Consider the following 14,337-nt stretch of genomic DNA (forward strand, 5'->3'; position numbering starts at 1 on the left):
GTCAACATTACACATGAAATGCTATTAATTAAACTTAAGACTTTGGAGAATCGCAGTGAAACCTAGGAATTGAGAAGAAAATGGTTGATTGGTGGAAAATTAAATGACGTTGTTATGAGTTATTTTGGATGGGGGTTAGTACTATTCAAGGTACTTCAGTCCTCAACACTTGGACAACTGTTGTTTTTAATTTACATAAATGACCCAAATTTGGAAACTCTTATATAAAAGCAAAATACTGCAGATGAGCAGTTAAATGAGGTGTACTTTTGTCAGGGGAAAGCTCACTAGAGGGATGATCCACTTGAGAGTGCTTATTATTCAAACTTTTCCCTATATCTTGTGTTTGCCAGCAAATTTGGATTTTTGTTTTTGCTTTCAGGGGTTCCTGAGCTACAGTTCAAACTGTCAACATGAAGATTTTCTGGTCACCAGCATATTTTCAGCCCCCAAACACATTAAATAAAACCATAGAAGATCATGGTTTTCCCTTTTGGGATTCTGCTGTTTGCAATTTTAATAGAGAAGGTGGAGAAGCGAGAACAATGGATGTTGAGGCAGAATCAAAGGAGAGAAAGGCTAATTCATTACAAAATGATTGCCATTTGCTGGGAAAATCTGGCTGTAATTTTCAAGAGAGCTTCTAGCAAGCACAATTATAGATAACTTGTGTATTAAGCACCGTATTTTAAGTCAGAGTCATAGAGGTCTACAGCACAGAAAAAGGCCCTCCGGCCCATCGAGTCTGTGCCAGTCAAACAAGTACCTAACCATTCTAATCCCATTTTCCAGCACTAGGCCCATAGCCTTGTATGCCATGGCATTGCAAGTGCACATCCAAATACTTCTTAAATGTTATGACTGTTTCTGCCTCTACCACTCTTTCAGGCAGTGAGTTCCAGATTCCCACCACCCTCTGGGTGAAAAAATTCTTCCTCACATCCCCTCTAAACCTCCTGCTCCTTAGCTTAAATCTATGCCCCCTGGTTATTGATCCCTCCACTAAGGGGAAAAGTTCCCTCCTGTCTACCCTATCTATGCCCCTCATAATTTTATACACATCAATCATGTCCCCCCTCAATCTCCTCTGCTCCAGGGAAAATAACCCCAGTCTATCCAATCTCTCCTCATAACTAAAACTTCTGCTCAAGCAACATCCTGGTATTCTCCTCTGCACTCTCTCTAGTGTAATCACATCCTTCCTATAATGCAGATTCCAGAACTGCACCCAATACTCTAGCTGTGGCCTAACCAGCGTTTTATACAGTTCGAGCATAACCTCCCTGCTCTTATATTCTTTGCCTCGGCTAATAAAGGCAAGTATCCCATGTGCCCTCTTAACCACCTCATCTACCTGTCCCGCTACCTTAAGGGATCGGTGAACATGCACACCAAGGTCCCTCTGATCCTTGGTACTTCCCAGGGTCCTACCATTCATTGTGTATTCCCGTGCCTTGTTTGTCTTGCCCAAGTGCATCACCTCACACTTCTCCGGATTAAATTCCATTTTCCACTGATCAGCCCATCTGACCAGCCCATCTATATCCTCTGTAATCTAAGGCTATCCTCCTCACTATTTACCACCCCACCAACTTTCGTGTCATCCGCGAACTTACTTATCAACCCTCCAACATTCAAGTCTAAATCGTTTATATATACCACAACCAGCAAGGGACCCAACACTGATCCCTGTGGAACCCCACTGGACACAGGCAACCAGTCACCAAAAGCACCGCTCAACCATCACCCTCTGCTTTCTGCCACTCAGCCAATTCTGGATCCAATTTGCCAAATTGCCTTGGATCCCATGGGCTCTTACCTTCGTTATCAGTCTCCCATGTGGGACCTTATCAAAAGCCTTGCTGAAGTCCGAGTAGACTACGTCAAATGCATTGCCCTCATCTACACACCTGGTCACCGTTTTGAAAAATTCAATCAAATTGATCAGACATGACCCCCCCCTTAAAACCATGTTGACTGTCCTTGATTAATCCCTGCCTCTCCAAGTGTAGATTAATTCTGTCCCTCAGAATTGCTTCCAATAGTTTCCCCACCACTGAGGTTAAACTGACTGGCCTGTAGTTCCCTGGTTTATCCCATCCTCCCTTCTTGAATAACAATACCACATTGGCTGTCCTCCAGTCCTCTGGCACCTCTCCTGGGCCAGAGAGGCATTGAAAATTATTGCCAGCGCCCCTGTTATCTCCTCCCTTGCCTCATTCAATAGCCTGGGATACCTTTCATCCAGGCCTGGAGATTTATCTACTTTTAAGCCTGCCAGACCACTTAGAACTTCCTCCCATTCTATGCTAATTTATTTAATTATATCACAGTCTTTCTGCCTGATCTCCATACCCACGTCGTCCCTCTCACTTGTGAACACTGACACAAAGCATTCATTTAGAACCCTACCTGTGTCTTCTGGCTCCACACACAAATTACCACTATGGTCCTTAATGGGCCCTACTCTTTCCTTAGTTATCCTCTTACTCTTAATGTACCTGTAAAAAAAAACTTTGGGTTTTCCTTTATTTTACCTACCAATATTTTTTCCTGCCCCCTTTTTTCTCTCCTAATTTCCTTTTTAAGTTCCCCCTATACATTCTATACTCCTCTAGGGCTTTGGCTGTTTTGAATCCTCAGTATCTGCCACAAGCCTCCCCTTTGCTCTTTGTCCAATCCTGTATATCCCTCGACATCCAGGGTGCCCTGGATTTGTTGGTCCCAACCTTTGTCTTTACTGGACTATGTTGGCCCTGTACTTTCCCTATGTGCTTCTTGAATGAGTCCCGCTGCTCTGGTGCAGATTTACATAAAAGTAGCTGCTTTCAGTCTACGTTGGCCAAATCAGATCTGATCTTATTAAAATTGGCCTTCACCCAATTTAGAACTCTGATCCCTGGCCCATCCTTATCCTTTTCCATAACAACCTTGAATCTAACAGAGTTAATGATCACTATCTGCAAAATGCTCCCCCACTGACACCTCTACCACTTGCCTGACCTTCATTCCCTAAAATTAAGTCCAGGATTCCCCCTCTCTTAAAGGACCTTCTACTGGCTTAAAAAGCTCTCCTGGATGCATCTTAAGAATTCTGCTCCCTCTAAACCTATCACACTACGACTAACCCAATTAATGTTGGGGAAGTTGAAATCCCCCACTATTACCACGCTATCATTTTTACACTTCTCTGAAATTTGCCTACATATCTGCTCTTCTATTTCTCTCTGACTATTTAGGGGCCTATGGTACACTCCCAGCAATGTGATTGCTCCTTTTTTGTCTTTAAATTCTATTCTTATGGCTTCATTTGAGAAGCCTTCTAAGATGTCATCCCTCCTCACTGCTGTAATTGATTCCTTGATCAATATTGTGATTACCCCCTCCTCTTTTACTTCCTTCCCTGTCTCGCCTGAAGACCCTATATCCTGGAATATTGAGCTGCCAATCCTGCCCTTCTCTCAACCATGTCTCTGTGACAGCAATGACATAATACTTCCATGTATTAATTTGTGCCCTCAACTCATCTGCTTTATTCATCAGACTCCTTGTATTAAAATACATACCATCCAACCTTGCTAAACTCCCTTGTGCCTTAACTGGCCTACAATTTCTATGCCTTCCAGTCTCACTTCCTCTCTCTTCTAATTTTGGCTGTGCATCTCCCCCTGCTGAACCTCCTCTCAGGATCCCACCCCCTTACCAAGTTAGTTTAAACCCTCACCAACAGCACTTGCAAACCTCCCTGCAAGGATGCCATTCTGGTTCAGATGCAACCCATCTGCCTTGTACAGGTCCCACTGCCCCCAGAAATGGTCTCAATGTCCCAGAAATCTAAAACCCTGCCTCCTGCACCATCTCTGCAGCCACACATTCACCTGGACTAAGCTCTTATTTCCATACTCACTAGCATGTGGCTCGGGAAGTAATCCAGAGATTACTACCTTTTGAGGTCCTGTTTTTCAATCTGTTTCCTAGCTCTCTCAATTCATCTTGCAGGACCTCATTCCTCTTTCTACCTATGTTGTTGGTACCAATATGTACCAGGATCTCTGTTTGCCCTCCCCCTTTAGAATGCCCTACAGCCGTTCAGTGGCATCCTTGACCCTGGCACCAGGGAGGCAACACACCATCCTGGAGTTATGTCTCCGTCCGCAGAAACACCTGTCTGTTCCCCTTACTATCGAGTCTCCTACCACTGTTGCTCTTCGCCTCATTTTCCTACTCCCCCCCCCCCCGCCCCCCGCCCCCCCATGCAGCTGAGCCACTCTCAGTGCCATGAGTGTGGCTGCACTACCCAGAGGAACCGTCACTCTCACCATTTTCCAACACAGAAAAATGGTTCTCGAGCGAGATGCACCCTGGGGATTTCCTGACTACCTGCCTGACACCTTTCTTCTGACTGATGGTCATCCATCCTCTCTCTGTCTGCACTCCTGTAAGCTGTGGGGTGACCACATCTAAAAACATTATATCCATGAAACACTCAGCCTCACGGATGCATGTCAGTGCCGAGCTGCTGCTCAAGCTCCAAACTCAGAGCTCAAGTAGCTGCAGCTGGTGGCACTTCCTGCACAAGTGGCTGGCCAGAGCGCAAGGAGCGTCTAGGACTTCCCACATGTTGCAGGCGGTACATAACATGGGACTGAGTTGCCCTGCCATGCCTCTAGTTGAAAAAGAAAACCCTTACTTCAAGTTAAAATACGAGGTAAAATAAGTTAAATTATTTATGTACTTTAAATAAAATCTAAAACCCTTGCCTTCCCTTAGCTTAATCTATTTTAAACTGGAGAAAAATACTTACCCACTACTTACCAATCAGCCCTCACCTTTGTGCTGACACCACTTTTTGAAGGTTCCCTGCACTTGCACTGGTTCTGATCTCTCCTGATCATTTTCCTGGATGGGGGGATGCAGCGGGGCTACATGTCTATAGGAGCAGGTATCCAATTGAGCTGATTAAAGGCCGTTTTTAAAGGCCATCTGGGATTTTCCATCAGCCTCCAGGTTTCTGCAGGTGTCTGGGGACAATGCACATGCAGGCTGAGGGAGGGTAGCATTCCAGGCAGGCCTAGAGGTCCTCCCTGCTGGTCTGAGTTCAGCAGCAGCCCAGGCTGCCCTGTGGACGGACACTGCCTGCACAGTGTTGTCCCAGCTTCAAAGGCCATTTTTTGTTTTAAAATTTAAAAAGGAGAGAGGATGTCTCCAATTTGGAATTCTCTGTCCATCAATTATCTTGGATGGCAGCCTGTCCTTTGATCATTAATTGACCAATTCAGTGAAAATCACATTGACTGTTTCCCACACTTTGAGGGTTTCTAATCATCATTTAGCCTGACAGCAGGGTCTTGAAGCCCACAGGCTTTCTCAGCACAGTTAGACATTGAAAACAAAAACAAAAGTACCTAGAAAAACTCAGCATGTCTGACAGCATCTGCAGAGGAGCACAGTTAACGTTTCGAGTCCGAATGACTTCAACAGAACTAAGTAAAAATAGAAGAGAGGTGAAATATAAGCTGGTTTGGGGGTGGGGAGGGGGGGACAAGTAGAGATGGATAGAGGGCCAGTGATAGGTGGAGATAACCAAAAGATGTCACAGACCAAAGGAAAAAGAGGTGTTGAAGGTGGTGATATTATCTATGGAATGTGCTAATTAAGGGTAGAAAGCAGGACAAGCAAGGTACAGATAGCTCGAGTGGGGGTGGGGTGGGGTGAAGGAATCAAAAAAGGCTAAAAGGTAGAGATAAAACAATGGATGGAAATACATTTAAAAGTAATGGAAGTAGGTGGGAAAAAAATCTATATAAATTATTGGAAAAAAAGGGGGGGAAAAAGAAAGGGGGTGGGGATGGAGGAGAGAGTTCATGATCTAAAATTGTTGAACTCAATATTCAGTCCGGAAGGCTGTAAAGTGCCTAGTCAGAAGATGAGGTGCTGTTCCTCCAGTTTGCGTTGAGCTTCACTGAAACAATACAGCAAGCCAAGGACGGACATGTGGGCATGAGAGCAAGGTGGAATGTTGAAATGGCAAGCGACAGGGAGGTCTGGGTAATGCTTGCGGACAGACCAAAGGTCACCCAGTCTGCGTTTGGTCTCTCCAATGTAGAGGAAACCGCATTGGGAGCAACGAATGCAGTAGACTAAATTGAGGGAAGTGCAAGTGAAATGCTGCTTCACTTGAAAGGAGTGTTCGGGCCCTTGGACGGTGAGAAGAGGGGAAGTAAAGGGGCAGGTGTTACATCTTCTGCAGTTGCATGGGAAGGTGCTGTGGGAGGGGGTTGAGGTGTAGGAGGTTATGGAGGAGTGGACCAGGGTGTCCTGGAGAGATCGATCCCTGCGGAATGCCGCCGGGGGGTGAAGGGAAGATGTGTTTGGCGGTGGCATCATGCTGGAGTTGGCGGAAATGGCGGAGGATGATCCTTTGAATGCGGAGGCTGGTGGGGTGATAAGTGAGGACAAGGGGGACCCTATCATGTTCCTGGGAGGGAGAAGAAGGTGTGAGGGCGGATACGCGGGAGATGGGCCGGACACGGTTGAGGGCCCTGTCAACCACCTTGGATGGAAAAGTTAGGCATTGAACTGATTTCCAGCTTGTATCTTTCAATGCTAATTGCACAAGGGCATCAAGGAAATTTTGTTTTCGTTAAATAGAAATGATTTGAAATAACACATTAGCCATTTGCATTGTCTCTAGTGTGAAAAATAAAAGCCTGAACTTGACAGTTGATGATTAAATCATAGCTTTTGTGAGTCAAATTCCATTATTTTGTTTTGGGAGTTGCCAGACTTTTTACCTAAATATATATTCATGGTGCAATTGCTGTGCTTAGATTGGTGGATGAGACTTAGTTTGCTAAATTACATTGTCCGCTGGTCTAGCAGCTCTTGAAGGTGGGTTGCCACCCTTAATTGGACAGCAGCCCCAGCAGCAGCAGCTTTACTCTTTACTGCTGGCAATATGCATTCCCATGCCCTGAGGCTGGTTGAAGCTGGGCCGCCTTCAGCTTTCAGCACTGTTGGCAGGACTTCTGCCATCCCAGTTAAATTCAGCCCTTCATCTTATATATGCTAAGGCCTCCAATGGAAAACATTGTTATAGACATGTCAAACACATAAAATCTTATTATGTAAGCTTATGTTGATAATCTTTTTAATGTCGGTTTATTTTTTTAAGTACTCCATTTAGTGTTGATAAGTTGATGGCTGAAATAATTTTCTGAAGGATTATGGAACAATTTGGCAGGTTTACCTCCTTTTATTTATTGCTAGCTTTGCTGCCTGCTCATGTTTTTTTTGTCTCCATATTCCTTAATATCACCTCATTGATAGACTTTTTAGCGACTTAACTTGCACTTGATTCATATGTGCTTTCCCTCTCTGCTCTGATTGTTGCTTGGTTTGTTTTTAAATTGCATTGATATCATTATTTTTGTGCCTCTCATGATAAGACTGCAGTAAGTCTGATGATACACTGTTTTATAGGACAGAAATGTTTATCATGTATTACATATGTAATATTCTGCAACAGTGGAACTGCCTATCTTTAAGGTCACAAAAGTTAAGTAATAAAAAACTAAAGCCAACTTGAACTTGTGTGTCATGTTAACTTGATCAAAAAGTGCCCAGGTTTACAAAAGCAGAGAGCTATTTTCATCTTGTGCTGTTATTTAAGGCCAGAAAAAGTAAAAGGAGTTAAGAGCATAAGGGCCCAGAGCTTCTAATCTCCGGGAGGGGGTCATACTCCAGAAGATGCCGCTGGGGGAGTCCGTGGAGGTCCCCACACAAGGACTGCATGGGATTTCCCTGTGAAGTTGAAACTTTTGATGGGCAATTACCCTGCATCTGGCATTATCCAATACTCTGATTTAAATTGGAGATTTCAGATGGTTCCAATTCTCTCAGTAGAATAGTTACCCAGGAAAGTTTAGAAGGATTAAATCCACGTCTAACTCCTGGGCAACTATAATACAGATCCACCCTCCCCCCCACCGTGCACCACCCCCCCCCCCCCCCCCCCCCCCCCCCCCCCCCCACACACACACACACACTCCCCTTAACCGCCTCAGTAACTACCACCCTCCCCACTGACTACCCCCTGCCCAGGTTTCCCACCCTGACCGACCTAACCCACTTACCCCTAACCCGCTTACCTTATATACTTACCTTCTCCCTGGCTTCTCAAAATGGCTGGGACCTTCAAACTTACTGCTTTACGGCAGTTACGTTCTTCACTTCCTCTGACGCTGATGCCCTGCACTGGAAGGCCTCCGGAACTGTTTGCTACACATTTCTCACCAGGATCTGGCTGGAAGATCAGGCGAGGAATGTGCGGCTCCCAATTTAGGTAAGTAAAAAGGAGCAGAGTGGGAATCTGACGGTGATTGCCACTCCATGGAAGTTCTGGGCCAAGAACATAAGAATTAGGATCAGGAAAGGCCATTTGGCCCTTCAAGCCTGCTCTGCCATTGATTAAGAGCGTGGATGATCGGACTGTGGCCGTAACTCCATTTTACTGCCTGTTCACCATAACCCTTGACTCCCTTGTTGATCAAATATCTACCTAACTCAGCCTGAATATATTCAATGATCCAATCTCCACTGCTCTCTGGGCAGAGAATTCCAAAGATTAATGATTCCTAGAGAAGAAATTCCTCTTCATTTGTGTCTTAAATGGGAGACCCCTTATTTTGAAGCTCTGTCTATTAAACTCCCCCACAAGGGGAAGCATTTACCCTGTCAAGCCCCTTCATAATCTAATTTGCCTCAGTAAAATCGTCTTGAATTCTTCTAAACTCCAATAAGCATAGGCCCAATCCTGCCCAAATTTGTGCATAAGACAACTCATTCATCCCAGGAATTAACCTACTGAACTTGCTCTGAACTGCCTCCGGTGAAAGTATATTCCTCCTTAAGTAAAGAGACCCAAACCTTAAGCACTCCAGTTATAGTATTACAATGCCACATGCAGTTATAACAAGACTTTCTTTCTTTGATACTCCATCTCCTTTGCAATAAAGGCCAACATTTCATTTATCTCCCTAATAACTTGCTGCATCTGCATGTTAACATTTATGATTCATGTACGAGGACACCCAGACCCCCCTGTACCGCAAGATTCTACAGACCCTCTCCATTTTAATAATATTCTGTTTTTTCTATGCTTCCCATCAAAGTGGACAATCTCACAATTTCCCACATAATGCCAATTTTTTGCCCATTCGCATAACTTATCTATATCTTTTTGCAGACTGTGTCCTCCTCACAACTTGTTTTCCTACCTATCTTTGTATCAAATTTTGCTACAATATTCTCAGTCCCTTCATCCAAGTCATTAGTCTAAATTCTAAAGAGTTGAGGCCCCAGCAGTGATGACTGTCACACCCCACTAATTAACGTTTTCCATTTTGAAAATAAACCATTTAGCCTGACTCTGTCTTTTGTTAGTCAATCATCTATCACTGCTGATATATTACTCCCAACACCATGTGTTTATATCTTTTGTAGTAACTTTTACATGGCCCCTTATTGAATGTCTTGTGGAAATCCAAATGCATTACATCTACTGGTACCCCTTTATCCACCCTGATTATGACATCCTCAAAGAGCTTTAATAAATTTGTGAAACACTCTTTCCCTTTCTCAAAAATATGTTAACTCTGCCCAATTATATTATGATTTTCTAAATATAACGGCTCCTACTGAATAATAGATTCCAGCATTTTCCCAATGTCAGATCTTAGGCTAACTGGCCTATACTTCTCTGCTTTCTGTCTCCCTCCTTTCTTGAATAGAAGCATTACATTTGCAGTTTTCCAATCTGCGGAGACCTTTCCAGAATCTAGGAAATGTTGGAAGATCACAACCGATGCATCTGCTATGTCTCCAGTCAGTTCTTTTTACGATCTTGAGAGGCCAGCCATCAGTTCCAGGGTACTTGTCAACCCTCATTTCCATTAGTTTGTCTGATACGTTTTTCTTTCGTGATAGTGATTTTTTATGATCCTCTCTCCCTTTTGCCCCTTGTTTTTTTTATTTTTCCTGAGCCACTTTTTTATGTCTTCTAACATGAAGACAGATGCAAAATACTAGTTCAAAGTCTCTGCCATTTCCTTGTTTCCCATTATTAATTCCCCAGCCTCATTTTCTAAGGGACCAATGTTTACCTTTAGCTACTCCCTTTTTTATATGCTTGTAAAAGCTCCTACTGTCTGTTTTTATATTTCTTGCTAGTTTGCTCTCATTCTAATTTCTCCCTCTTTTTTTAGTCATCCTTCACTGGTTTCTAAAGATTTTTCAATCTTCTGGCCTGCCACTAATCTTCACCATGTAGTATGCTTTTCGATTTGATATCATCCTTAACTTCCTTAGTCATTGATTAAATGACTCTACAATAAGAATGCACTTTCTCAATGGAATATATATTTGTTGAGAATTTTGAATTATCTCCTTAAATGTCTAACACATGCTTATCTACCATCCTACCTTTTAACCTATTTTCCTAGTTCACTTTAGCCAAATTTGCCTTCATATCCATGTAATTGTTCTTATTTAAGTTTAAGACATCAGATCCAAGTTCCTTACCCTCAAACTGAATGTAAAATTTTATCATGTTATGATTATTCTCTTACTCTGATGATCCTTCATTATGAGGTAATTAATTAATCTTGTCTCATTACAGATTACCAGGTCTAAAATAGTCTGTTCCCTGGTTGGTTCCAGAATGTATTGTTCTAAGAAAACTGCCCTGAACTCAATGAACTCATCCTTAAGGCTACCTTTTGCCAATTTGATTTGTCCAATCTATGTGAAGATTAAAATCACTCGCGATTATTGTAGTTCCTTTCTTACAAGTCTCTCATTATTTCTCGATTTATGCTCTGAACTGCATTGTAGCTACTGTTATGGGACCTATAAGCTACTCTCACCAGTCATTTCTTTCCCTTTCTATCTCCTATCTGCACTCAAATTGATTCTACATCTTGATCTTCAAGTCTAGACAATTTCTCACAACTGTACTGATCTCATCCCTTATTAACAGAGCTACCCCACCTCCTTTTCTTTTCTTCCTGTCCTACCAAAATGCCTTCAATATTCAGTTCCCAGCCTTGCTAACTTTGCAATCAATCTAATAGCTATTGTATTGTACCCATTTATTTCTATTTGTCAATTCTATCAATTTATCCATCTTGTTATGAATACTGCATACACTCAGATAAAGAGCCTTTAATTTTGTCTTTATATTATTTTTCCTTATTCTGACCTTGTTTTCTGATGCACTTTTATATTTGTAGACTTTTCCTTCCTGTCACACTCTGGTTAGTTTTACCCACGTTGCTTGTCCTTTCTCGTTAACTTTCTAAATCTCACCTCACCCAAACCCCACTCCCTGAACTATTTAGTTTGAAGCCTTTTCTAGAATCCTAGATATATAATTCACCAGGATACTAGTTCCAGCACAGCTCACGTGAAATCTGTTTCAATGGTACAGCTCCCTCTTTTACCAGTGCTCCAAGAATCTAAGCCCATTTTCCCTCCACAAATTTTTGAGCCACACACCAACTCTGTTCTTATTTACCCTATGCCAGTTTGTTTGTGACTCAGCTAGTAATCCAGATTATTGCTTTTGTGGTTCTGCTTTTTAAATTTGGCCCCTAGCTGCTCATAGTCTTAGCAGAACCTTTTTTTAAGTACTGCCTCCTAGTTTTCACAACTAAACCTGGGAGCTTTTATTCTTATATGGATTGTTTTTAAAGCATGTTATTTAAAGCCTAGCAAAGTAAAAAGTAATGATTAATGAATGGCTTTTATTATAAAAATCTATTTATCTAAAAAGTATTTGATATGTGCCTTGAAGTCAAAGGAATCCTTGCAACACAGTATATGCCAAATTAGTTGTAAGGATATCAAATAAATTTAGTTTGAGAGTATAACGTATAAAAGCTGGTGTTTTTGACAAAATAAATTAGTGTATAGAACAGCAGAATTGCCAACTCAGGAGGACAAGATCATGTATTAGCTCTGCTGTTGAGAACCCTGATACCAACTTCGATGGTTCAAGCCACTGAAGAAAGCTGGGTATATACTAGGAAATGCTAAGCATACTGATCTGCCTGCCAGTAAGGTTACATTCAATGGGTGAGAGTACAAAGCATTCCAGGTCCAATTTGTGTTGGGACTTCATGAAGAGCATGGAGGTCTTTCTGTCATCCATGGACCAAGTGTCCAGCTCCATGAGCATCGCAGTGGAGTCTACCATGACAGAGGCAGCTCACGCTGCTGTCATGGAACCTGCAACTGCTGCCATTTTGAGTGCATGGTCCAGCAATGACAGGGGTTTCTAGTGTATCACGTCACTTCTGCACTCTATTCTCATGCTGTGCAGTCGGAGCATTGAGGCACAGTTCCAGGATGATGGCATTGGCTCCATGGGAGAGGAAAGTGTTGATCCTCCTCAGAAGGACAGCTATTTATTTTGGAAGTGTATTTGTCAGTGTAACACAGTTAGCTGGGCCACACTGCCCCATAGTCCATACTGTGATGGTGTAGTCTGCAGCCAAGCCTTCAAAGCTACTGAGGTTACCCACTGAGGCAACCTGAATTATATCTTCAATACAAGCCCAACAAAATTCTAGCTCTCATGTTGTTGCATATACTGGGCATAGCGCATCGTAGGACTAATAGAATATATAAACAAGCACCGAAGACACGCACTGAAACATCGCACAAGGGAAATTCTCTTTTATTCTTGTTTTTTTTTAAAAGTACATAGAATAGAGTCATTGGATCATTTTTGTTCTGGATTTTCTGTTGCTGTTTATTTGTGGTAAAATGAAGGCAAGACCTATTCAAGGAAGGCAATTGATTGATAGTAATAAGGTCAATGGTCATAGAGGTTTACAGCACAGAAAAAGGCCCTTCGACCCATCGAGTCTGCACCAGTGGAACAAGTACCTAACTATTCTAATCCCATTTTCCAGCACTAGACCAATAGCATAGTATGCCATGGCATCACAAGCGCACATCCAAATACTTCTTAAATGTTATGAGGGTTTCTGCCTCTACCACCCTTTCAGGCAGTGAGTTCCAGATTCCCACGATCCTCTGGGTGAAAAAATTCTTCCTCACATCCCCTCTAAGCCTCCTGCCCCTTACCTTACATCTGTGCCCCCTGGTTATTGATCCCTCCACCAAGGGGAAAAGTTCTTTCCTGTCTACCCTATCTATGCTCCTCATAATTTTATACACCTCAATCATGTTCTCCCCCTCAATCTCCTCTGCTCCAGGGAAAATAACCCCAGTCTATCCAATCTCTCCTCATAACTAAAACTCTCCAGCCCAGGCAGCATCCTGGTAAATCTCCTCTGCACTCTCTCTAGTGCAATCACATCCTTCCTATAATACAGATTCCAGAACTACACAAAATACTCTAGCTGTGGCCTAATCAGCGTTTTATACAGTTCCAGCATAACCCCCCTGCTCTTTTACTCTATGCCTCGGCCAATAAAGGCAAGTATCCCATGTGCCTTCTTAACCACCTTTTCTAGCTATCCCGCTACCTTAAGAGACTGGTGAACATGCACACCAAGGTCCCTCTTTTCCTCAGTTCTTCCTAGGGTCCTACCATTCATTGTGTATTCCCGTGCCTTGTTTGTCTTGCCCAAGTGCATCAGCTCACACTTCTCCGGATTAAATTCCATTTGCCACTGATCAGCCCATCTGACCAGCCCATCTATATCCTCTTATAATCTAAGGCTATCCACCTCACTATTTACCACCCACCCATTTGTATATCTAAACATTATGGAAGGGAGGGATGTTTCACTTGAAGGATCGCTTGGATGAATTACTCTTTTAAGAGCTCTGGAGTTAGGGGCAATGGTGGCCAATGCTCTTCCCTCAACCCCTGTACTTGCTGCCCCTCCTTCTGCACTTTTTACTGCCCAGGTGGTGAAGGACTAGTCACTCATTATGGCAGAGTTATGCAGCAGAGGATCACAAATATGGATACATGGTGAGGCTTGTAGTTCCTTCCTCTTGGTCCAGGCAGTGTCGTTTGAACATGCCAACTGCCTGCTTGATGATGTATCTGCTAACAGCTTGGATCTTATAGACCAGCTTTTGCAACTGTGCCTGGGTTTGTGAGCAGGGTCATGAGCCATGTCTGAAGGGGATAACTCTTGTTGCTTTGTCACCATCTTGTCAGTACGGTCACAATGCATCTCATTATTTAGAATTAATTCAGGCTGTGGATGGGATGAACTGTATGCCACCAGGAATGCTAGGGAAACCTGCAGTCTGGGTGAAACATAGTGCTCTGTGGTGCTGCTTTGCCGTCTC

General features: G+C 43.0%; 2 protein-coding genes across 3 annotated transcripts in view; one reads left to right on the forward strand and one right to left on the reverse strand.

The window, feature by feature from the left end:
- pde4ba (phosphodiesterase 4B, cAMP-specific a) overlaps window positions 1-14,337 on the forward strand; it is a 753,168-nt gene that overhangs the window by 109,505 nt on the left and 629,326 nt on the right. The window lies entirely within an intron of this gene.
- LOC121288947 (histone H2B type 2-E-like) overlaps window positions 1-14,337 on the reverse strand; it is a 35,656-nt gene that overhangs the window by 11,083 nt on the left and 10,236 nt on the right. The window lies entirely within an intron of this gene.

This window comes from Carcharodon carcharias, chromosome 16, assembly GCF_017639515.1.
Source record: "Carcharodon carcharias isolate sCarCar2 chromosome 16, sCarCar2.pri, whole genome shotgun sequence".
Lineage (NCBI taxonomy): Eukaryota > Metazoa > Chordata > Chondrichthyes > Lamniformes > Lamnidae > Carcharodon > Carcharodon carcharias.